A 27,673-nucleotide genomic window follows, 5' to 3' on the forward strand; every position below is an offset into this window, starting at 1 on the left:
CATGAATAGGTTGGCATATACAGGAGCTGCACAATTGCCCATAGAGGTCCAATTGTACTCACAACGTGGATGAGGCTTTTCTTATCTAATAAACAATGATAATACAAGGGTGAAGAATCCAAGATCTGTCCATTGCGCAAAAATATCCACAATCATCCCATCCTCGTCGCCATTGTAAAGATGAAAATAAAGGAAATTGCAGGTTTGAAGGATTGTAGATATGTAACTTTATTTGACGATATGGCACAGGAAACTCCAGCTCCTCTATTCACCAGCTTCACTCAGTACTTCCGTACTCTTTCCAATGATAACATTCTATGTTACCTAGTTACATATGAACATTCTAAAATAGACATCTCTACAGTAAGTACCATGTGTCTTCCCATGTGAAGTAACTCTGATAGAGTGTAAAAATGAATAGGTCCATTAAAAATACCTGGGGTTCAATGTCAGAATTTAATAATGAATGTTCAATTGCTTCTATGACAAGGTTATGAGGGATTGAGTTGTACAGAGATTTGACGTCTACTGTACAAAGCCACAGTTCTGCATCTGAAGTGAGTTGAATGTTGTCAATTTTGGTCAGGAAATCGGTTGTATCTCGAATGTAAGTGGAAGTTTTGATGACGAGATGTTGTAGATGTTTATCAAGAAATTTCCCGAAGGGTAGCATCCATGAGATGCTACCCTTCGTCGAGACGATTGGCCTGAAAGGAGGATTTGAGAGATTTTTATGGACTTTTGGTAGCATGTACAATGATGGATACTTGGGGGGTTCCTGTGTCAAGTATTTTTTTGCTTTTTCAGTGATTAAATCCTGATCCAATGCTTTGTGTAATATGGGTAATAATATTGTTTTGAATTCATTAGTGGGATTGTGATCCAGTTTGGCATAGGTGCTGGTGTCAGCAACATGTATTGAAACTTGTTCATGATAGAAGGAACTGTCCATGATTACCAAGGCTCCACCTGTATCTGCACGTTGGCACCCAATAGACTGATTGTCAGCAAACTTCTTAAGGATGCTTCTGTCCTTGATCGTCAAGTTGGAATTTTTCAGATTTTGCTGGAATTTCAAAGATAGAATGTGCTGTTTAACAAGGTTTTCAAAGGTGTCAATTATCTTATGGCTCACAGGGGCCAAGAAAGTGCTGCGAGGACGTAGTCCCAACAATATATCATCTTGTTGGGTGATTGTAGGTACACAGTTTTTGAAGAGGTTACGTAGTCTGATATTCCTCATGAATTTAAAGAAGCTGATTTCTAGCTCCAATGTATTTGTGTTTGTTGTTGGTACAAAGGATTGCCCTTTCTGTAATGTGTGTAATTCAATATCCGAAAATTTGTATGAGGAAATGTTAATAACGAGGTTATTGAAATCTGTTATCTCTTCTTGCCTCTTTTGTTCTTGGTTTCCATTAGTTCTTTAGTTTTTTCTACTGTTTTTGCCCCGCCTGGATCGTTCTGCCCGTCTGGGCCTTCTTCTAAAAATTGAACTGCAGTACCAGATGTTGCTGGTTTTTCCACTGATGTTTGTTTAGATGCTAGTGATGCTTGTGATGTTTGAGGTCGTATATCACTATCCGATGAGGAAATGTCAGTTGCAGAATATGGATTGTAAGGTTTCAATTGATGGCGGCGGGCATACACTTCTGCCCAAGTGTATACTTCCCCGAGCTTATAGTCAAAATTGTCTCTTTTAAATTTTCGAATTTTGCGTTCTTGAATATGCTGTGTATATTTATTCAGTTGTGTGTTAATGTCCTCAAGAGCTTTGGTGAAGTCAGTCGATTCCATGGTGCTGGTTAGTTCTGTTTTAATAAGGTTTATTTCAGTTGAAAGTTCTTCTAGGGCTTTAGAGAGCTCCTCAATGATTAACAGGATGAGGTCTAGCGAGCATTTATTGAGAATCGCGTACCATTTCTCAACAAAGCGAGCGTTGTTTTTACAAAGTAAAGGTTTCAGTGGGACACGCAGGCCCCTGGGGATACGTTGCGCATGATGATATCTGACAAGCGTGCTGGCATATAATCGTTGGTTAGATTCTTTTTTGAGTAAATATAAGAGTTGTTTGATATTGCTTTCCTTACTTTTAATATTAGACAAAGGCCAGATGTCTTCCTGAATCAGACCATATATTTTTGTGGCGTCATCATTTGAGAAAGCAAAAGTTTCTGCTTTTGAGTCAGTGAGATTTGTTATGGCTTTGTAGTTCATGGTTGAATGCTTTGGCATGCAGTGTCTCAGGACAGGCAGAAAATGAACATATGAGGGTGACACGTACCACACGTAGTGGTAAAGTACAGTGATGAGAGAGTAGCGTGCTACTGGGGCTTCGCTTTCTGTACAAAAAAGCGTGGTGAAGAACTCCTGATGCAACTCTAGTTAGAAGTTGTCCCCCTGCGCACAGCGTAAAAAAAACAAAAGACGTTGGTATAATAATGTTTTGAACCAAAAAAGTGTTTGAACAAAAAGTTCACTTTCGTGGATCCTTTTAATGATTTGTTGTCATCTTCAAGATGCTTTTATATTTCAAAACATCATGTTGGTAATGATCCAAAGATCTCAAATAATATGTACATCAATCTTAAATCAGTCCCAATGCACTTCGGGCATGACTACTGCCCTTCGCCAGGGGAACATTCTGTAACAGAAAAATGTAAGGTCTGAGTAAGGAAAGTATCCCTGTTATAGTAACAATGAAAAACAGTTATTATGCAATGTTTAGGATTTACATGCAGATAAGCATGTGTTGAATGTGTGAGGAAAGGTAGTCATGGAAGCTATATGATACATGTAAATATGATTAGCACCCTTGTGAGCGTGAACAGTGGTTGAGAGATCAGGTATATTCAAAAGCGGGTGAGGTGGTGTGACTGTGAAGGGTTTGAGCAGGGTGTAAATTTGAAAATGCAAAGAGTAACCCGCATGAATTTAGAGTGCACAAAGTCCATGCAATAAGTAAAAAGTAAAAAAGGTGATAGCGGCGGAGTATAAAAAAAAAACAAGCGGTGACTGGCAAAGTGATCGAAGCAAAGGGTAACTTGTTAATTCAAACTATATACGGAAGTTGTCAAGATAGAGTAACACGATCACCGATGATCGCAGGATCTACAAAAAGGTGAGTGAAACAGAAGTTAAAAAGTTCCACAAGCTACGTGCCTGATATTACATAAGTCCCCGTGGTGTAGGTACTTACTTAAGAGTGAGACAAGCAACGAATAGTCATGAAGGGGTGAAGATACATTCCGTACGGGTGCGCGAGGAAGCATGAATGCTCGGTTTATAAAGTTGAACGTTGGCGTGCAACTCAAGCGTCATAAAGATAGAAAGAGGACTAGATCCGTGAAAGTTAACCGCCATGTTAGAGTGGATTAATACAGTTGCTACAATTTCAACATGGTATCAGGCCTTTATATCGGGTAGTTTTAGTATCTGTGGTTGATCGAGTAATCAAATCTTTGAGGTTAGGTCCTCTAGTATATGAAAAGATGGGAGTTTGTTCAAAAAGTCCTCTGGTTCTCTGCTGAGAAGTGGCTAATGTTTCAAAATGATATTTCCATATTTGTTACTCATGATAGAGTGTTTGGAAACTATTACCATGCATTTTGTGTCCTGTTTCGGTTTGGTTGACAACAGGTCTTTTCTGTTGATTGAATCACACCTGTTTTTGGCAGATTCTCGAATTTTCAGAGGATATCCACGAGTAGTAAATCTCTTGCACATGTCATCAATTTGTTTCTTACACTCTAAAGACTCTGAAACGATCTGTTTGACTCTCAATAGTTGGGAGAGCGGTAGGTTATTCTTGAGACTGGATCGTGAAAACTCGAGTAGTGTAAAATACTGTTTCGATCAGTTTATTTTCGATAAATGGTTGTGATAAATTTGCCATGTTCCAATCGAACTTGTACATCAAGAAAGTTGATAGACAGTTGATCATATGTCTACGTGAATTGTATACTGTCATTTATTGCTTTGAGTTGTTGAAGGAATTGAAGAAGATTGTCCACTGATCCAGACTACAGTATGAAGATATCGTCTATATACCGAAGAAAGATTTTGCCATGTTGTAGCCATAGTTGTTGGTTCAGAATGTACTGTTGTTCAAAATGGTGCATGAAAAGGTCGGCATATACAGGAGCTGCACAATTGCCCATAGAGGTCCAGTTGACCTGTAAGTACCATGTGTCTTTCCATGTGAAGTAACTCTGATAGAGTGTAAAAATGAGTAGTTATTAAAATACCTGTGAGTTGGGTTCGATGTCAGAATTCAATAATAAATGTTCAATTGCTTCTATGCCAAGGTTTTGAGTGATTGAGGTGTACAGAGATTTGATGTCTACCGTACAAAGCCACAGTTCTTCATCTGAAGTGAGTTGACCGTTGTCAATTTTGGTCAGGAAATCGGTTGTATCTCGAATGTAAGTGGAAGTTTTGATGACGAGAGGTTGTAGATGTTTATCAAGATATTTCCCAATGGGCTCATCGATGCTACCCTTCGTCGAGGCGATTGGCCTGAATGGAGTATTTGTGAGATTTTTATGGACTTTTGGTAGCATGTACAATGATGGAGACTTGGGTGCTCTTGTGTCAAGTATTTTTTTGCGTTTTCGGTGATTAAATCCTGATCCAATGCTTTCTGTAAGATGGTTAATAATATAGTTTTTAATTCGTTAGTGGGATTGTGATCCAGTTTGGCATAGGTGCTGGTGTCGGCAACATGTATTGAAACTTGTTCATGATAGAAAGAACTGTCCATGATTACCAAGGCTCCACCTTTATCGGCATTTTGGCACACAATAGACTGATTGTCAGCAAACTTCTTAAGGATGCTTCTGTCTTTGATCGTCAAGTTGTAATGTTTCATATATTGCTGGAATTTCAAAGATAGAATGTACTGTTTAACAAGGTTTTCAAAGGTGTCAATTATCTTATGGCTCACAGGGGCCAAGAAAGTGCTGCGAGGACGTAGTCCCAACAATAAATCATCTTGTTGGTGGATTGTAGGTACACAGTTTTCGAAGAAATTACGTAGTCTGATTTCTAGCTCCAATGTATTTGTGTTTGTGATTGGTACGAAGGATTGCCCTTTCTGTAATTTGTGTAATTCAAGATCTGAAAATTTGTATGAGGAAATGTTAATAACAAGGTGTACAGAGATTTGATGTCTACTGTATTGAAATCCGTTATCTCTTCTTGCCTCTTTTGTTCTTGGTTTCCATTGGTTCTTTTTTTTTTCTACTGTTTTTTCCCCGTCTGGGTCGTCCTGCCAGTCTGGGCCTTCTTCTAAAAAATGAACTGCAGTACCAGATGTTGCTGGTTTTTCCACTGATGTTTGTTTAGATGCTAGCGATGCTTGTGATGTTTGAGGGCGTATATCACTATCCGATGAGGAAGTGTTGGTTGCAGAATATGGATTGGAAGGTTTAGGTTGACGGCGGCGGGCATACACTTCTGCCCAAGTGTATACTTCCCCGAGCTTATAGTCAATAGTGTCTCTTTTAAATTTTCAAATTTTGCGTTCTTGAATTTCCTGGGTATATTTATTCAGTTGTGAGTTAATGTCCTCAAGAGCTTGGGTGAAGTCAGTCGATTCCATGGTGCTGGTTAGTTCTGTTTTAATAAGGTTTATTTCAGTTGCAAGTTCTTCTAGGGCTTTAGAGATCTCCTCAATGATTAACACAATTAGGTCTAGCGAGCATTTATTGAGAATGGCATACCATTTTTCAACAAAACGAGCGTCGTTTTTTCAAAGTAAATGTTTCAGTGGGACACGCAGGCCCCTGGGGATACTTTGAGCTCGATGATATCTGACGAGCGTGCTGGCATGTATCGAGTTGTTTGATCTTGCTTTTCTTACTTTTAGTGTTAGACAAAGACGAGATGTCTTCCTGAATCAGACCATATATTTTTGTGGCGTCATCATTTGAGAAAGCAAAAGTTTCTGCTTTTGAGTCAGGGAGGTATGTTATGGCTTCGTAGTTCATTGTTGAATGCGTAGGCGTGCAGTGTCTCAGGACAGACAGAAAATGAAAAAGTGGGGAGAGACACGCACCACACGTAGTAGTAAAGTAAAGTGATGAGAGTGTCGCGTGCTGCTGGGGCTTCGCTTTCTGTACCAACAACCGTTGTGAAGAACTCCTGATGCAACTCCTGTTAGGAGTTGTCCCCCTGCACCAAAAGACGTCGGTATAATACATTTTTGAACCAAAAAAGTGTTCGAACAAAAAGTTCAATTTCGTGGATCCTTTTAATGACTTATTGTCATCTTCAAGATGCTTTTATATTTCAAAAGATCATGTTGGTAATGATCCAAAGATCTCAAATAATATGTACATCAATCTTAAATCAGTCCCAATGCATTTCGGGCATGACTTCAGCCCTTCGTCAGGGGAACATTCTGTAACAGAAAAATGTAAGGTCTGAGTAAGGGAAGTATCCCTGTAAGTCTTATAGTAACAATGAAAAACAGTTATTTTGCAATGTTCAGGATTTAGATGCAGGTGAGCATGCGCTGAATGTTTGAGAAAAGGTGGTCATGGAAGCTATATGATACACGTAAATATGATTAACACCCTTGTGAGCGTGAACAGTGGTTGAGAGATCAGGTATATTCAAAAGCGGTTGAGGTGGTGTGACTGTGAAGGGTTTGAGCAGGGTGTAAATTTGAAAACGCAGAGTGACCCGCATGAATTTAGAGTGCACGAAGTCCATGCAATAGGTAAAAAATGTGATAGAGGCGGTGTATAAAAAACAATCAGTCTATTGTGTGCCAAAAGGCCAATAAAGGTGGAGCCTTGGTAATCATGGACAGTTCTTTCTATCATGAACAAGTTTCAATTCATGTTGCTGACACCAGCTACAATGCCAAACTGGATCACAATCCCACTAATGAATTAAAACCAATATTATTAACAATCTAACAGAAAGCATTGGATCAGGATTTAATCACCGAAAACGCAAAAAAATACTTGACACAGGAATACCCCAAGTCTCCATCATTGTACATGCTACCAAAAGTCCATAAAAATCTCTCAAATCCTCCATTCAGGCCAATCGTCTCGACAGAGGGATAGCATCCATGAGCCCATTAGGAAATTTCTTGATAAACATCTACAACCTCTCGTCATGAAAACTTCCACTTACATTTGAGATACAACCGATTTCCTGACCAAAATTGACAACATTCAACTCACTTCAGATGAAGAACTGTTGCTTTGTACAGTAGACGTCAAATCTCTGTACACCTCAATCCCTCATAACCTTGGCATAGAAGCAATTGAATATTCGATATTGAATTCTGACATCGAACCAAACTTACAGGTATTTTTAATGGAACTACTCATTTTTACACTCTATCAGAGTTACTTCACATGGAAAGACACATGGTACTTACAGCTCAACAGGACCTCTATGGGCAATTGTGCAGCTCCTGCATATGCCAACCTTTTCATGCACCATTTTGAACAACAGTACATTCTGAACCAACAACTATGGCTACAACATGGCAAAATCTTTCTTTGGTATACAGACAACATCTTCATACTGTGGTCTGGATCAGTGGACAATCTTCTTCAATTCCTTCAACAACTCAACGCACTAAATGACCGTATACAATTCACATGGACATATGATCAACTGTCTATCAACTTTCTTGATGAACAAGTTCGATTGGAACATGGTAAATTTATCACAACCCTTTATCGAAAAGAAACTGATCGAAACAGTATTTTACACTACTCGAGTTTTCACAGATGCAGTCTCAAGAATAACCTACCACTCTCCCAACTATTGAGAGTCAAACGGATCCTTTCAGAGTCTTCAGGTTGTAAGAAAGGAATTGATGACATGTGCAAGAGATTTACTACTCGTGGATATCCTCTGAAAATTCTAGAAACTGACAAAAACAGATGTGAATCAATCAACAGAAAAGACCTGTTGTCAACCAAACCGACACAGGACACAAAACGCAAGGCAATAGTTTCCAAATACTCTATCATGAGTAACAAATATCGAAATATAATTTTGAAACATTAGCCACTTCTCAGCAGAGAACCAGATTTTGGAAGACTTTTTGAACAAACTCCCTTCTTTTCATATACTAGAGGACCTAACCTCAAAGATTTGATTACTCGATCAACCACAGATACTAAAACTATCCGATATAAAGGCCTGATACCATGTTACAATTGTAGCAACTGTAATAATGCAATAAAAGGTAACATCATTCATCATCCCGTGAAAGGAACCACCATCAAACTTGAAGTCAATGCCACGTGCAATACACCTATTGTGATTTACCTTCTCTAATGTCCCAGTGGCCTCTGTTACGTCGGCCACACAGAACGGAAAATCAGAAACCGGATTCTTCAACACAAGAGCAACATCAGAACTCACAATATGAAATCCACTATAGCCGCCCATTGCTTGGTGAAAAGACATAACGTATCTCAGTTACAATTTACTGTTCTTCAAAATGTGTCAATGGTTGAAGGTATCAACAACAAGAATAGACTGCTCCAAAGAGAAAATATTTGGATACGGTACCTGTGCATGATGCAACCGACAGGACTTACTGACAGAATGGAATTTCTTTGTTATCTCTGATTGCATATGTTACACATTGATTATCATGTCCGATCACTGGTTGAGTTTCACTATGTTCTCAATTGTTTCGTTGTTTTCATTATTGTTTTTATTATTGTTCTGAAAAATCTACACCCATTTTTACCTTTTCGGATGGCTTTCATTTCTATACCTTTCTAACAAAGCAATTAACTTTCACGGATCTAGTCCTCTTTCTATCTTTATGATGCTTGAGTTGCACGCCATCGTTCAACTTTATCAATGGAGCATTCATGCTTTCTCGCGCACCCGTACGAAATGTATCTTCACCCCTTCGGGACTATTCGTTGCTCGTCTCACTCTTAAGTAAGTACCTACACCACGGCTACTTGTGTACTATCAGGCACGTAGCTTGTGGAACTTTTTAACTTCTGTTTCACTCACCTTTTTGTAGATCCTGCGATCATCGGTGATCGAGTTACTCTATCTTGACAACTTCCGTATATAGTTTGAATTAGCAAGTCACCCTTTGCTTTGATCACTTTGCCAGTCACCGCTTGTTTTTGATACCCCGCCGCTATCACCTTTTTTACTTATTGCATGGACTTCGTGCACTCTAAATTCATGCGGGTCACTCTTTGCGTTTTCAAATTTACACCCTGCTCAAACCCTTCACAGTCACACGACTTCCCCCACTTTTTAATATACCTGATCTCTCAACCACTGTTCACGCTTACAAGAGTGTTAATCATATTTACGTGTATCATATAGCTTCCATGACTACCTTTCCTCACACATTCAACGCATGCTCGTCTGCATGTAAATCCTGAACATATCAAAATAACTGTTTTTCATTGTTACTATAAGACTTACAGGGATACTTCTCTTACTCAGACCTTACATTTTTCTGTTACAGAAAGTCCCCCTGACGAAGGGCAGAAGTCATGCCCGAAATGCATTGGGACAGATTTAAGATTGATGTACATATTATTTGAGATCTTTGGATCATTACCAACATGATGCTTTGAAATATAAAAGCATCTTGTAGATGACAACAAGTCATTAAAAGGATCCACAAAATTGAAATTTTTGTTCGCGCAGGGGGACAACTCCTAACAGGAGTGGCATCAGGAATTGCTAGCTTACATCATTGTTCAGGCTCAAATCACAACACACAAGATACATTATGCCCAATTACATGAGGGTGACAACATGAAGTCAAACTATACACAGACCAAACACTAGATCAACATGATGTAGCCTAACCAAAGCAGGCTGTCACTACTCCCAATAGGTTGAGAACGCACTGGACTAGACTGCCCACAGAAAGCTTATCAAAAAGGACCATCTGCAGGGACTAGAGTATTAGTAGGAAAGGTGGTTTGAAGACAGAGATTTCTACTCACCTCACACACACCATGGGCTCAGGATATGTCAGAGGTGAACACACTGTCATGAGTGGATTTCCCTACAGTGTAAGGTCAGCTGTGGCAAGGATGTTCTTGGCAGGGGTGTACCATGTCATAAGGAGACTCAAAAATAGCTCCAACACTGACAAGTCACAGAATACTTTGTTTCATTCGACCTGTGTACATGGGTGTGTCCAAAGTCATCTGAACGAAGTCGAACTTCATGTGTATACAGTTGTACTGATGAGACAGATGACTTGTTGAACATCACAGCTCTATTCTGCATGGCAATCCTACACAGCTGCACCTTGAAAGACTTGCACAGTGTCTACAAATGTCAGCACGACCTATGTGCAAAAGTGTAAGTCAAAGATGGTAGATTGTTAAAAGCATGTCACCCTCATGGGCCAACAGTGTGTGGATTATGACAACGTGCAAATGTAGGCAATGGGGGCTTAATTACATACTGTAACAGTACACACATGCCATGGACCACATGCAGTCCATCACATGACTACATCATTGTTTACCCACAAGATTTGCGCCTCAATGACAGTTGACTTATTAAAAACTTGTGGGCCACAAAAAGCAACTGTACAAATAACAAAACCTGCTATATTCAGCATTTGTGAAGACATTGAAAAAATAACAATAACAATAAGGTCAATGGTCAGTACATTTATAAATGTCTTGGAGGTGGTCATGCCTATAAATCCTGTGTGACCCGATTCTTGAACAACTCAACTCAACACGCAAAAAAGGATTTTGAGTGTGCTGCACCTCTCTACTGGCCTTAGGCCCACCCGTCTCAATTGTATGTTAGATGCAGAGCTATTAGCTCTTGTGGTGTTCACTACCACTGCCCCTGTTGCTCCCGAGAGGCAATTGTTAACAAAAACAATGGCATTTTCACCCACTGTGGATTGCACCACCAGAGATCAAATAATACAAGTGTCAATAAAGAATGTACATGAATTGTTATATCATATTTTGTTTCTTCTTTATTCAATTTTCTTTAGGCAGTCAACGCGTTTCGTTCAAAAGAACATCTACAGGGCTGTAAAAACATTTAAGAACATTACATATAATAAAATATATACAAAAAATCTATAATTTTCTAATCATAATATTTACATTCATACGACAGAAGTACATTTCTCTTCAAGATAGATCTCTAATCCTATATACTTTTTATAAATTTGCAAGCTATACAATAAATATACAATAATTACATCACAACAGTATGCAAACTTCATATCCAAATAGAATCCAATTTTATATATATATATACATTGTTAAAATCATCCATTTGAAAGGTATCCAATTTTCAAATTTTCAACCAGCATCAATATACACATTTGCCTTCACAACTAACATGTAAATGGTAACAGTTCTGGGGAGGAGCCAGATTACTATACTCATTATTCTTCAAGGTTACATTTTGCTTGTGATTTGGTACACTTCATTTTTAAAAAACAACCTATACAGGCTGTTAATCTCCAACAAAAGATATATTTTTTTGGGACAACCTTTCCAAGCTAGATATTTGCCATTAGGCATTATTCTTATGACCCAGTGTCTCAATTCATTGTCAGTAGACTCTAGTGGAGGCCAGTGCAATCAGTGTTTTAGAAGCGTTAAAAAGGACACAGTATTTCAAATGTACATACATATTTTTTATTTTTTTATTTTTTTTATTTACCTCTCATTAAGAAATCACATTACTTTTGTACATATGTGGTCACAGGGCCAAGTCAAATTCCTACTTTTTGTATGGGGAATCTAGGTCTACGCTACTTCGCCTATTTTGCTCTCACAATTGAATGTTTTGTTGCTGTTAAATATGGGTAAATGTGGGGCCATCCATATATGGGGATCAATATATATAGTTCTAGCCAGAAGCTAAAAAGCCTTATACAGAGTAATGTCTTACTGTGCTGGCTGTGTCTAATGTGAACAGACGTCACATCTTGTTTCTCTGTATTCTGCGTCCAAATCAAAGTAAGCGGCTGCTGTGCCTAAATATTGGAAATAAAAGCAGTAATCTTCTCTTAGTCCATGCAAATTATGTATTTAGTTTCTAATTCTCATTTTAGTGCTATTCCTATGAATTCGAATCTTGGTACGTCTACGCACTTCCCCGATACCATCAAGAACTGTCACCTTTGACCTAATTGTGTCGACGTGCTAGGTATGGAGTCCACCTTCTGCACAACCCACATTATAGGCTTTTTAATGTGAGCAGAAGTCTTCCTGTGCCCTCCCACAGGACCACAAACCTCCCATTCAACGGAGACACTCTGGCAAACATGACGCAGGGGGCATCCACCACCCATCAGAGGTGCCCCCAACACTTATTTTTACAAGAAGCACTTTCTTCGCATTTTTTAAAATTATCACGTTTGCCCTCACTTTCAATATACTCGACATTGTTCTTTGCGAAATGGCATACATATTATATTTCAAGTAGCGAAGACACATCGTATACATCTATAATCTATCGCGTTGTATGCATCTATAGTATATCGCGTTCACCATAATCTTGGCCAACACTCTGGGCTTTGTGTTTATACGATATGTATCCCGTCTCCCTCATTCCTAAATCTAAGTCCGTGAATAGCAGTGACCTATTGAATCACGGCATTAGAGATGCCCTTTACCCATACATTTACAAAGAGCATAATCTTTGCGTATTCAAAAACACCAGGTTCACCCACCCTTTTAGTAAACATTGCATTCAGCATAAAAAATATATAACATACACATTGTGCTTTTAGTACAACGGACACATTCTATGTGTCTACAAAGCATTGCGTTTATCAAAATCTTAAACAGAACTCTGGGCTTAGCATTTTTCCAATACCACGGACACATTGTATGTGTCTACAAAGCATCGCGTTTATCAAAATCTTAAACAGAACTCTGGGCTTAGCGTTTTTCCAATACCACGGACACATTGTATGTGTCCACAAAGCATCGCATTTATCAAAGTCTTACACAGAACTCTGGGCTCAGCGTTTTTTCAAAATGTCTTCTGTCCACCACAGTTCTAAATCTAACTCTGTTACCCCTTACTCACTGAGCGAAAAGTAGCGTCCTCTCCTGAGGAAAAAAGTATCCGTTTGGAACTTTGTAGCCGACGCCCAAAATGCTGTTTTTTTGATTTCCACGATGCACCTGGTGCTCGCGTCGCGTGTGTTCCAAGCGAGTCTCTACAAATTATACCCCCTGCTATACCCTTGTTGTATTAGGCGGCCGGAATGCGGAAATATGTTACATTTATTCAAAAATATTCAACGCTCTGTAGCAATTTTCAATGTGCCAATTTTATTCGCAAATATATGGGCTGGAATATATCCAGCAATCCATCAGCACTAATATTCTTATATTGAGAGTTCCCTTAGGGGATGTCCCCACATGTTGATTTCTGCTGTAGTCTTCCCATAAACAATGTGTAATGGGCAGCAAAAAAAGAGGAAAATGCTCGTATTTTTGTTTCCTGATTGCACATGCATCCACCAAGATCTTTGAAACACTATGCCTAGCTTTTAGGCGCAGACGTTTTATGGCCATAGAATGTTAGCTCTTAAAAGGTTATATACACATACAGAGTTCCAAGGGAGTTTAAGTAGTATGAAAAAACTTTGTCCACATGGGTATAATTTCACTTTATTGATCACATAAGAATAGTTTCAGTTTATTCTGGTTTTTATACGACATATCATATTTTCATACATACATCTTTTGATTCATGATAGTACGCAACCCATTCTAACCAAAGATGTGTTCAGGCCATGTTCTCTCATTTCTGTTAGTGCCATAGTATTCTTTGCCGTATCCTGAACCATCCATCCATTATGAAACCATTTGTTCTATGTTCCCTCGGGTCCCATTATGATCCGAAGATTATTCGTCCAGAGATACCCCACTTTCTCAAAAGGCTATGGGGAATGGACTCCCAGGTGTTATGCTATATTACAGATGGATCACCACAAGTACGATATCTCTGATTGTTAGGATGTGCTGTGGAGTTTCTAGACCCATCATTGGTCTTCTCAGATATCTCCACCACATTAAAGTAAATAATGTAGTTCCTCATCAGTGTTATGTCCCTTCATGGTGCTTTGCAATCTGCAAATCCAACCGGCTTCATTGCGTCGTAATGCTAACTCTCGGTCCCCCCCCTAGGATGGGGTGGTGTATAATCTATGCCAAATGTCTGTTCTCCCTTCATGATGTTCCCTCATATGTAGTGCCATGGGGTATTGTGTATCTAGATTGCGGATGGCTCATACATGTTCCTGGATGCGTTTTTTTAGAGTGCGAATCGTGCAGCCCTCTTTGTATTGTAGCAAAAGTCCTTAATCTTATTTCTCCCAAATTGGCAGATGGTACAATCTGTACATGTGAAAAATCTTTATGTAGGTCCTGGTAGCCATGTGGCCATATTTTTCTTAGTGTACGTCACATAGCTTGGGCAAAGAATCTCTATAAGGGTCTTGCCCTTTTTATAATTCACCCTGGGTTTAGCTGTTATTTCCCCTTTGATGCCTGATATGTCCTGTAAGAGTGACCAGTGTTTGGCTAGAATCCTATATATTTCCGGACTCTGTTTGTTATATTTAGTCACTAGGCCAACAGGCCTTTTCCTTTTCCGTATATTTTTACTGGGTTTCAACTGTAAGGTGGTGCCTCTGTCAATTCGCATTATTTTGTTTTCTGCCACATCCAGGGTACTTTGTTCTTGTCCTCGTTGCCTGAACCATGTCTTGGAAAGGTTGTCCCAAAAAAATATATATTTTGTTGGAGATTAACAGCCTGTATAGGTTGTTTTTAAAAATGAAGTGTACCAAATCACAAGCAAAATGTAACCTTGAAGAATAATGAGTATAGTAATCTGGCTCCTCCCCAGAACTGTTAACATTATTCTTCCATTTACATGTTAGTTGTGAAGGCAAATGTGTATATTGATGCTGGTTGAAAATTTGAAACTTGGATACCTTTCAAATGGATGATTTTAACAATGTATATATATATATATAAAATTGGATTTGATTTGGATATGAAGTTTGCATACTGTTGTGATGTAATTATTGTATATTTATTGTATAGCTTGCAAATTTATAAAAGTATATAGGATTAGTGTGAATGTAAATATTATGATTAGAAAATTATAGATTTTTTGTATATATATTATTATATGTCATGTTCTTAATTGTTTTTACAGCCCTGATGAAGTTCTTTTGACGGAACGCTTTGGCTGCCTAAAGAAAATTGAATAAAGAAGAAACAAAATATGATATAACAATTCATGGACATTCTTTATTGACACTTGTATTATTTGATCTCTGGTGGTGCAATCCACTGTGGGTGGAAATGCCTATAAATCCTCCATCGCTTACCTGCACAGCAAACCATAAGGATACATCTTCCCTTGGAGGGGCATCTTTTGGGCAATTCCAGGCACCGCAGGGACAGGACTAGTGGGGACTGGTTTGGGTTTTGGGTGGGATGGGATCTTGTATTGTGTGGGGCTCCAATGCAGCGGACTGTCCTGATTAAGGGGGAGCACACTGCAGGGGACTGGTAAGATTGAGGGGGGTACACTGCAGTGCACTGGTCAGCTTGAGGGGGACACACTTAAGTAGACTGGTCAGATTTAAGGAGTAGTTGCTCCACTGCAGTGCCAAGATCATACTGAAGGGGGGTGCAGTTTGAGGGGAAGTGCTTGTGGTAGGGGGAGGGCCTGACCTTCTTGGGGATTGTGGTACTGTGTGTGGGTGAAACTGTGATGGGATGTGAGGCTTGATCTTTGGGCGGGGGTTCTCGGACTAGGAGGAAGTGGATCTTGGTGGGTAAGTGTGTAATGGTTGTGGGGTTTTAGATTTCTTTGATCTGGGGATGTACGTGTGGGGGTCTTTGTGTTCTTATTCTTAGTGGAGGGTGTGCATGCAGGGGTGGATCTCCTATCTGTGTCGGGGGTTTCCTCTTTACCTTGCTAGTGTGGTCTGATGTATCAGTGGGTGAGAGGCCAAGGTCACAGAGGAAGACCCACTGGGAAGAGGGGGTTGCAGGAGAGTCAGGGGTCGGGGTTTTGGAGGGAGAGGTAGTTAAGGGATACAGAGTGGTTGTATTAAACAGGAGTGTGATTTCTTTTGCTCTCTCCCCTGTATATGTCATATCAGTCCCCTAAGTGTGCGTGTGTGTGTGTTTTGACTTTGTTTTTGGTGGCTGTGTGCTGCTTGTGTGTTTTTGTGTGTATGCATGTGCCTGTGTGAGTGTGCTTGGGTCAGGTAGGGTAGTGTGGACTGTGGATGGGGCAGAGGAAGGAGGGGTGAGGGACTGCTGCAGGAGGGACACTGCTGCCATCGGTGAGGAGGCCATGACCTGATTTGATCACTGTAGGGAAGACATGTCTGATGAGATGTCTTCATGTATGACATCAATTGTGTCAAAAGACTGGTATGTGCATGGAGGACACTCAGCATGGATGTCTACCTCACATGGATCTGTTTTAGCAAATCCAAGGCCTCCCCACCCAGGGCAGCAGGGGTAACAGATGGAAGGGTGCGGTGCCTGGTCCAAAGAATAAATGCTCCCTAAAAAGGCACGGTCTATGGACACTTGGAATGGGAGCAGCTGTGAGGGTGGAGATGGTGGCAGTAGCAGACTCTGATATTGTGGGCTCTGAAATGGGAACACCCACCACCACAAGAGAATCATCACTGGAGCTTGATTGGTCCTCAGCAGATGTAGATGTTTACGACCTGCCCTCAGTGTGGCTCCCCTCACCCTCCGTGCCACTGGGTCCCTCATCCTCCTCCACAGTGGACACAGTCTGGCTCGCCACTTCCCCTTGGTCCGTGGAACTGTCTCCTCCAGTAGCGGTTGATGATGCTGTGAACAAAGATGAGATAGAGATTTACATCAGGCATCTTCATAGACTTGACACATGAGGATTATCACAACACATCACAGAGCAAGCCTATGCACAATTTTCATTGCAGCATTTAAATCATTACACAATGAACATGGCACTTGTCAGTCTGCCAGTAAACTATAGTTCCCAGACACATGATGGCATGTGATACATTGGTTAGATGTATGTCAAATAACACAAAAACCATGTCAACTATGCCACTATTTGGCAGGTGGTCTGATCTGTAATGCTCCTGAGGGTCATGTGAAATTTGTAACTGTTAAACATACTTCCATCCCCAGACGTCATGATGGGCACCTATGTCTTGAACGTCAATGCTCTAAAGGTCTGTATGCATGACAACTGCCAAGTATAAATAATGCATTCTCTAAAACACTTCATGTGCCACACTATGCCACTGGCCTGTCTGGCTGAATAGTCTGTACGGATTCTTGGTACATTAACGGTATATCTCAAGTTTACATTCAGCACTGTGTCACAATCCTGTATTTACTGCTTTAGGTAACATCTGTATGTGTCAAGTTTACATGTCCACTATGTGCTAGACACAATTTTCACCCTTTTACATGTTCACATTGTTCTACTTAGCGATCAGAGTATGTGAATAAAAATGTATGTCTACATGAACATTTGATATCTAGTAGTGTGGCTCACTGGTTAGAGGCGGCAGACCCGAGAGCAGAGGACGGCCCGGGACCAGGGTTCGATTCCCGGCGCGGCAGGTTTCTGGACCAGGGTCAGCGGACTTGATAATTCTCTCGCCTCGGTGCCCACTCTGATCAGCGATCACACTCGGCAACTCTGGGCATTAGCTTGCCTCATCTTCACTAACGGCCCCACCAGACCGCCGGGGATGCCTGGTCTCACCCTGGAGATACCCATTAAGGGACCATCTCTCAGGGAAGCCAGGAAGGGTTTCGCAGCAGTCGAAGCGCCTTGGGACCCTACGGGTAAGTAGTGCGCTATATAAATGCCAATACATTACATATCTCGCAATAAGAAAGTAGTGCAACATACACATAGATGTTCAAGCCACCAGTATGCACAGTCACAAGATTATACACACATGTCTTGTTGTCTGTATCTGAGCCAAAGGCCTTATATTAGATATATATCCATGTTTTCTAAATTGACCACATGTGTCTTTCAAAGATTGGCACATGCCCTTAGTGTCAGCGAGCCTGACCCATGGATGTTCACATTACAATGGTTAAAGTGTTGCCTGACACAAAAATATGATGTGTCAGTGTCTTGGATGGCCTGAGCTGGCATACCAGTTCTTGGTCCATGTGATACATATGATTACACAGAGCACTATGTATGGACAGTACATTTTGACCACTTATCAATGTGATTTGTCTGAGGCATCCGCATTGGTCTAACATGCTGCACGGACTTATAGCATTGTTTATGCACATCTGTGTGCACCACTGGCATCATTTTGAACATATATATATATATATATGTCCCACACTGAGTACAAGTCATACATCAGTCAATGTGCTGGCACATGTCAGACAATTACATAACTCATGATGGTCAACTCCATTCACATGTTGTATATAGTGCTGATCACATGAACATTCGACTACAGCCAATACAGTGGACCTAAGTGACATACATGGCATAGACAGAAAGGGACACACGTGGCAATCAGATGTTAATGGGGCATAGTTACATTTTTGCCACAGAACTGTTGTCTTAGCAGACAGACAACCTGTGAGACAGGTATCAGGCTGAGGGAGTGCAACATATATGTTAAACATAATTCTGATACATCGCACATACTCACCCCCTCCTTGCTGCTGTCTGGCCTTCAACTGACCAACCAGGTCAGACAAGACCCCCGTCAGTATCTGTAGTATGTGGGAGGGGTCAGGGTCCGTCATCCACCCATTTTGTGAGGAGGTGAGAGCTTTAGCTGGACCCTTGTCTTTCTGGGGCAGAGAAGACCACCGTCAGCATCTGTAGCATGTGGGGGGGTCATGGTCCATCGGGTCCGTCGTCCACCCCTTTTGTGAGGCGGTGACAGCTTCAGCTGGACCCTTATAATCCTCTGTGTCCAGCCATGGAGTTCCTGCCACCTCTTCTGGCAGTGGTGAATGCACGTCTGAATACCCCCATGGATCTTACTGCCTAGACGATGGTCAGCCAAATTTCAGCGTTCTGATGGGCGTTGACCGGTAAGGATGACATGGTGACACACCAATACTCCATAAGCTACATGTTTATGCATCCCACACTTATACATATAGGTCATTGTCAGAATGGCAGATAATGGGTAGGCAAGTGTCATCATAGGCAGCTGTCCTGTGTGCATTCCTCCCTTAAAAGCATGAGAACAGTGCATAAAAGTCAAACACAGTACATACACTTCTGCATTACTGTACCTGTCCAGAATCTACACACTGTAAGACTTACAATAACTCTGTTTGCATGCTTGCCCTTGGGGATCGCAATGCTAGTAGTGCATGTTTTTCACATGGCCAATAAAAAGGGAGTGTAATCACCACTCACCTGCTCCCCTGGTTTGTCATACAGCTGCATGTACTGTGGAAGTAGGCTGTCCAGTAGAGGCTGGTTCTCCTGTTCTGTGAAAGCAGGCACCCTCTCCACAGACATGCCTCCTAGCTAGTGTTCACATGTTCAAAATTTGAAGTATGAAATGTCTCTCAGAGATGTATGCAGATACTTTGGGATTTCAAGACTGTTTTATGTCTCTCTTTCACAGGGTCCTTTGGCTGCTGTATGGAGACATGTGACCTCCCAGAAACAATGCAGTTACAGATTGCAACTTTTCTTGGGATCAGGGATCCGTGCCACACACTCACTTAGACATTTTCCAAAAGTCTTGGTTAATTTGTGCTTATTGTCACATTGTGATTTGATTGCATTTGTTGTGAAGGCAACATGTTATACCTGTGTAAGAAACCTGTGCTCCACACTGAGGTGTGCCTTGTCTGTTTCCATACATCCAACATTCATTTACATACTGAATATGTGCCCTGATGTTTAGTTTATGTGACAATGATTTGTGTTTGTGCATATAAATGTTGTTTCATTTTACATTAGTGGAGGCAATGAGATTCTATGCCATGTACTATGTGTGTTGTGATGACCTTGGTGTGTGTATCTCTTATATGTGTCAAGTTACATTTACTCACAAGACAGTGGATAAATGAATGCACTTCTTTTTCAGCCAATGTCATTGTCATTCCATTCCTTGTTTTTTTATCATCATTTCTATCTCAAAACAGTGTTTCATTCATGACAGAAGCAATTATTGTGTGAATATTAATTTATTACAGTGCATGTGAAAGTTTACAAGAACGGTATAGTGATTGTTAGAACCTGGATTCCCTAGTTGGCAGAGGTAGGTACCATAAGTCAAGTAGGGACCCTGGCTTCCATGTCAGGGAAAGGAAGGACACCTTCTCAGATAGCCCCTGCTCCCCCCCTTGGTAGCTTGGCAAGAGCAGCCAGGCTTATCTTCAAGGCAAATGTGTAAAGTATTTGCAACCACGCTCTCAGTGACCCAATGATGATGCCACAAAAGGACTCCACACTATTTTCATATAAAAACAAGTATACGTTTATATAAAAAGATATACAATGAGACCACACAATAAAAATCCAACTTATAAGTATTTGTAATATTCCTCCTGGCGGGTTATTAGGCCAGCCAGCCCTTTGGGCTCTGGTGGTATTAAATAGCAATTATAAATGATCCAATGCAGTCCTAATGCAACGCTATGCAGTTCGTAATGCAAGAATCAGGCACTTTGTAATGTAAAAATAATGCAGTTCGTTATTCAACAATCCAGCAGTTCATAATGCCCAAATAATGCAATGCGTAATGCAACAATCAGGTCGTTCGTTATGCAAACTAATGCAATGCGTAATGAAAAAATTAGGCAGTTCGTTATGCAGAAATAAAGCAATGCGTAATGTAAGAATCAGGTAGTTCGTTCTGCAAACTAATGCAATGCGTAATTCAACAATCAGGCAGTAATACACTCCTGCACCGATCACAGTGTTTTAAACGGTCTCTCTGCCACTCGTACTGACTCACGCTCAGTTTCCGTCTACATATGCTCCCAACATGGGTCTGTGAACCAAAGTGCCGCTCCGCACTCCGGCCCCGTACTGCCACTCCTTGGTCAGTACGGTCTGCGATACGAGCTAAAGCAGAGGCTCGTGCGGCAAGAATGGGAGAGGCCAAGAGCGTTTCTCTCCGAGTCCGCACCCATGTTACCTGGGAGGTGCAACCTCGCTCTCCTCCCCTGTTCTCAGGACTTGGGCCTCTGATGCGACTTTTGTGGATTCCGGGCAGGGTGATAACGAAGACCTCAGGCTGCCACAGGACACATGCACACAGCGTCGCTGAGACTCCCTTGAGCTTAGGGTGTGCAGGATCACAGGACAATCCTCACGAAGTCACAGCGTCGCTGAGACTCGCTTGAGTTCTGGGTACACAAGATCACAGGGCAATTCTCACGAAGGTCTCAGGCTGCACGAAGCACACGCACACAGCGTTGCTCAGACTCACTTGGACTCCTGGTGCCCACGATCACAGGGCAATTCTTACCAATGTCTCAGGCTGCACAAAGCACTTGCACACAGCTTTACTGAGATTCCCTTGAGTTCCGGGTGCACACGATCACAGAGCAATCCTCACGAAGGTCTCAGGCTGCACGAAGCACACGCACACTGTGACACTGAGACTCACTTGGACTCTGGGTGCACACGAACACAGGACAATCCTCACGAAGGGCTCAGGCTGCAAAAAGCACATGCACACAGCGTCGCTGAGACTCGCTTGGACTCCAGGTACCCACGATCACAGGGCACTTCCTATGAAGGTCTCAGGCTGCACAAAGCACATGTACACAGCATCGCTGAGACACTTTCGGAAACTTTGTTGTTCCTGAGTTTTCACAACAGGGAGCCAGCTCTCCTCGGGCCCTTGGGGTTAAGTTACTTCAGGACTCAGCACAGCAAAGTCCTTTCAAGCAGGGGGACAAGGCATAGAGCAAAGTCCCTTTAGCCTCTCCTTGGTTAAAGCAGCACACTGCAGGCCTGCCCCAGAACACTGAGCAAGGGTCAGCCCTTTCCTTCAGTTTATTCAGCTGTTTTTTCCTTGGCAGAGGTTCCTCTTGACCACAAAGTAGTTTCAATCCTTTACAGTCTTGAACAGTTCCATTCCCCTGTTCAGGGGCTTCAGGTCTCATAGTTATACCCCTAAATGTATTTGAAGTCTTTGTGTTCAGGGGGCACTGACCCCTGTCCAAACAAGTTCTGGGTGTCTCCCTGCCGGTGTCACCTTCTTCCTTTGATAGTGGGGGTCTGGTTCCTTAATCCCTCAGCAGGGGATGGAGCCATTGTTTTAATGCGGCAGTCCAGGCCTCTTCACCTCCAGGGGCTACTCCTCCCCCTACACTCCAGATGCAGGTCAGCCTGTTGCTGTCTCACCTCCTCCCCTGGTAAAGACATTCCGCAGATCCTATCACTTTCAGATCCAGACAGCAAATCCACAACCAGGCAGTGACACACATAAATGTTAGAGCACAAAAACCCAACCACTTCTAAAAGAGTGGTTTCTAAACACGTAATTCAAAAACCACCTTCACAAAAAGATGTGTTATTGAATTGTGAGTTCAGGCACCCTAAACTTCACCTGTCCATCTTAAGCCTTTGGCAAGATAGGCTGAAATATATTACACAGCCTTCCCCATTCTGTCATATGGGCAAGAAGACCTTTCAACAGTGAAAATCAAAATGGAGAGTATTTCACAGTTAGGACATGGTACACACCTTAGTACATATCCTACCTTTCACATACACTGCACCCTGCCCAGGGGGGTACCCTATAACTATCATAGGGGTGTCTGATGTGCATAGAAAGAGTACGGCCAGGCAAGTTGATGCACTTGTCAGGAGAACATGGCAGTTTAACAAACTGTGTGCAGGCACAGCAGTGGCAGGCCTGAGTTCTCTCTTTAAGGCTACTTGTGTGGGTGACAAAATTAGTGCTGCTGGCCCACTGGTAGCATTTGCATTACCAGGCCTGGCACACATAGGTCATTTTACTAGGGACTTTACTAGTAAGGTAAACATACCAATCATAGACAACCAATTACCATTACACTTTACACAGGGAGCACTTGCACTTTGACACTGATCAGCAACGGCAAAGTGCCCAAAGCATCTAAGTTGGCAACACCATGTCAGAAAAAAAGGTCTAGGGGGAAAGCAAAAAGTTTAGGGAACTTTAGCCAAAAATGGCCAAGTCCAACAGTGCTGTACAAAAGTTTGAAGTCCAAAGTTCACAGATGAGTTGGTAGTTCCAGTAGATTACATTTTCAGAGCCAAGTCCACAGTCATTAGAGTGATTGGTCCAACTTTCCATGTGGGAGAGTTCAGTGGCAGTCAACAAAGTGATCGCTTCTTACACAATGGAAGATATCAGGAGCAGGTTGTCACTTCCTGGGGGGATGCATAGCTATCTGTCTCTCATTTGTCCCTCTTCAGATGACTCCTCTTACATTTTTCTGGGGGACCCTCAGGTGCAGGCCTCTTGGGTGCAGGGGACTCTCCATCAGAGTCCTCATCCCTCCCTGTGGCAGTTGCAGATGTGAAGCAACAGATGTAGTGGGCACACAGGGAAATGAGATAATGTTGGTAGCAATCTGGCAGAGGCAGGTGAGTATGTCCCTGTACACCGCAGTCAGATCATCAATTTTAGACATGTTTGACTCCATTCTTGCCATGTGTTGGTCCATTTAGGCATAATGGCTAGACTGCTGTTGTTGCATGTCCCTGAGGATCCCAACTGACTGGCCAAAGTCTCCGGTGCATTCTTGAATGCAATGAGAATGCGTGCCATCTGTGGGTAGCTTGCTCAGCAGCACCAGCTGCCTGACAGGTCCTCTCCCAACGCCCCATTCCACCACCCTTACTAATACGAGCAGGACGTGTTGTTGCAGACACAGACAACACTGAGCCTCCTTCATTGTTGACAGTGGTGTTGTCCGCCACCTCCAGAGTGCTCTGTGATGCTGTGCTCTTGGTGTTTTGTTGCCTTGGTGTGTCCGTGTGGGTAGTTGTCATCTGGTGATTTATAGATGTTGCTGCATTGGTCACAGAGGGTGCTGATGTTACAGCTGCTGGTGCTGCATGCTGACCCACACCGGAGGGGCCAGGTAGTTAATCGTCATCCGATGAGGGCTGAGAGACATCCACATTGGAGAGCTCAGGGTCAACCAGAGTCTGGGACTGGGACTCCTGTTCTGTTCCTGCAGTGTCCGCAGCAGGCCCTGTGAGTAGATGAGAGACACAATGTTTGTGGTGTTTTTGCACAGTTCATCATATCATACATGTTACATTTGCTATTGTACATTTTGATGAGTGTATTTGCATTAGATAGTCCTCTATCTTCACAGACCCAGGCCTATTTTTCCAGAGAACATTGTGGTTTTGACAGGAGATATGGTTTCCGTACACACAGAGTTATATGTCCATTCAAAATCAGTTCAACACAAATAAATGGTGATGTCCGGATGTCCTGAAGAAATGTTCAAGTTGTTTTGTTCTTTTTTTCTTGTACGCTTTATTCTTTATTGAGAATGGTGACATACATCAAGGTGATAAAATCTAAAATTCATAATCCATTAACTAACGCATTTCGTACCCAAAGGGACTTCTTCAAGGCTATAGAAAAACATGCACATTAAGACATTTAAAATATATGCATATGTACAAAGACAGACGCAAGAACATAAATTAGTGAACTATTTGCATAAGTGATAGGTTGCACACAAGTTAGCCAAATAAAAATTACTGTTAATCTCCTCCAGGTGAGGCTAATACGTTCATTTGTCAGAGACATTCTCTCATGTGGTCACAGAATTTATTTTGTATCTCAGGGTGCCACTCTCTACTCTGTGGTAAGTATAACATCATGATAACATGATCACAAAATTCAAATACTAGAGATTCCACAACTATACATTTTCAATGTTCACAAGTAATCCTAATAACATACCTCTAAATGTAGTTCAAGGTGATTTTTCCTTTAATAAGCTTTTTTTAGTATTTACACTCTTGAAACACAATCCTTAAAAAAATGCCAATAAAAAGATATATGTACATTGTTCCTTTGTTATTAATTGTTCAATCTGTGTACAAAATAGTGTTTTTGAAGCCAGAAAATGACGTAAGGTGAACAGATAACAGTTAGAGTCGTGTAAAGGCCACTATTCTTACATGTTGTGAAAAGCACTGGCTATGTGTACATCAGTTAGCGCCTAACCATAATTAAAAGGGCGAGCTCCATCCTAGAGAATCACATAGCCATACTAAACTGATGCATCTATATGTCTATGGCCCTCAAATTCAGTGGTTTGACAGTGTAAACATCAGGCTTTTATATGAAGTCTACACAAACAACAAACAGGAACGCAAATGCATATATATATGAATTTATCTTGAAAAATTCCATATTTTTAATGAAAAAATTAGAACAGTTCTTAAAAGGTAAGGCCAGCGATGCCATCTTTAGAAGATTAGTGGTATACAGGATAACAACAATGCATTTTCTAAAAATTTAACCTGTGAATTATCTTTAAAGCAAGGAAACCCCACTATTTTAAATTGAGAAGAGATATTGTGGGAGAGAAAACTAAGAAAGGGGCTGGGCCTACACTATTTCCATAGCACAATAATTCCTGTAAGGAATCTCATAGCAACTAGCTAAATGAAGCTCCGTCTCTAAAAAACGAGATGCCATCTTCAAAAGGTGCACTTTGTATTGTTATGTTCTGTTCTAGAACATGATATCATTTTTAGATAACTAAGGTAATCACGCCAATACCTGCAAAGCAAGTCAGGCATTTGTGGACTATCTATACAAAAAGCAGACTCTGCTCGAAAATCAATTACATATAAAACACGCAATAATTCCTACACGGAATCTCGGAACTACGAGTTAAGTGTGCTTCTGTGTTAAAAAAAGGGATGCCATCTTAGACGAGTGCACGTTATGTTTGTCAATAAAACAAAGTTTTAAGAAATTGCGGACCTAATCATAATAGATACACCACCTAAATTCCATATTGATTTTTAAAAAAAAAGGATTCAGAACAATAAATGTCTGAGAAAATATATATATAACCGGTAAAGTTTAAAATATAAAATTTATAGCGAACATCGGGAGCAATGTGCTAACCAAAGAAATTGCATGGTAGCCAGATAAGATCGTCCTAGCGTCTGCTTCAAAAATTACGTTGAAACAGACAGCTAATCTAAACCCGTATTTATACAGCGAAGGGTAAATGACAAACACGTGTTTTAGTTGAGACTGAAAACGGTTTCGCTCGAATAACCATAGTCGCCATCTTGGCGCAGAACCCACACTATATTATTCCAAATTTTCGAGTACCATCTTAAAGAGGCACATGTATAAGTTAGTTGTGGTCTGTGTTTGTTAGACGTATTCGTATTTCTAGTTAACAAATACTACTATAATAAAAAAAATCTAATAGCCCTCAAATGTATATTATGGAGAAAACAATTAGGCGCAGACATTACGGGATATATATAAATCTTACGTTGTAACTACTAGAAACGTGAGTACAAATTTGTGTATCAAGCCCCCCTTGGGACCTGAGAACTATGAGTGCCATTTTCACATGATGTGAGGCATTCATTATTTACGGAATGTATGCAATACAATCAAACCATACAACTGTTATTCGTCACAACTCTATATTCATAATAATTATAAAACCCTATAAAATGCGGTGTAGTTCCAGAATGCTTATTGCATCTCTCATACACGTGATCATCTTTTTTGTATATACCTCCTTTGCTAAATCAACAGCGGAAAGCCCAAACATATTGTTCATCACAGGTTAAAAACAGTGAGCCTCAGATATAGTGTACACAAACAGTGAACATAAATATATATAAGCAAACCATATTAAGAGACAAAAAGAAAAAGTGTCATATTAAACAGTACAAGTCCTTGAATTCATAACTGATTCAATGGACAATCAGTCATACCTAGCATTTGGCGTACTTATACTCGATTACATTTTTTTTAAATAACTGTACTGCCTTTCACAAGTAATTTGTTAACATCAAGTCATGATTGGCCTTTATTGTTGAGCTGCCGGAATATGCAACAAATTGGTCTTAAACTCTTAGTGGACAGAAACAACAGTCTCAGTGAACAGACAGAAAATTGCATTTTGTAGCGTTTGGCACACAAACAAGGTTCATTAGATAACATGCAGAAAAAGAGGGAAGCACAATGGTTGTCAATTATTATACATTTCCCTTTCACGGAACTCATTATTAAATTCATTACTAACATTGAGTCCAAACCTAACACTACGTAGGCTGCAAATCCATTTTGCCTCAAGTTGTCTCAACTGTAATTCTCTGTTGCCGCCCTTTTCACTTATTGATACATGGTCAATGGCATGGAACTTGATTGTTTTATTATTGGGATGATCACTACATATGTGATGTGCTACCTGTATTTGGCATCATTGTTCTTTATGGCTCCCACATGTTCCTGTATACGCAGTTTTAAGCTGCGTACACTACTGCCAATGTATATCTTCCCACAGGAACATATAATTACATATACTGTGAACGTGGTGTTACAATTAATGAAACTGCCTGTAGTGCATTCTTTAGATTTATTATAACTATATCTGGCAATTCTGTTCTCTCTAAATGTACATATACA

The sequence above is a fragment of the Lissotriton vulgaris genome, chromosome 9 (genome assembly GCF_964263255.1).
Source record: "Lissotriton vulgaris chromosome 9, aLisVul1.2, whole genome shotgun sequence".
NCBI lineage: Eukaryota > Metazoa > Chordata > Amphibia > Caudata > Salamandridae > Lissotriton > Lissotriton vulgaris.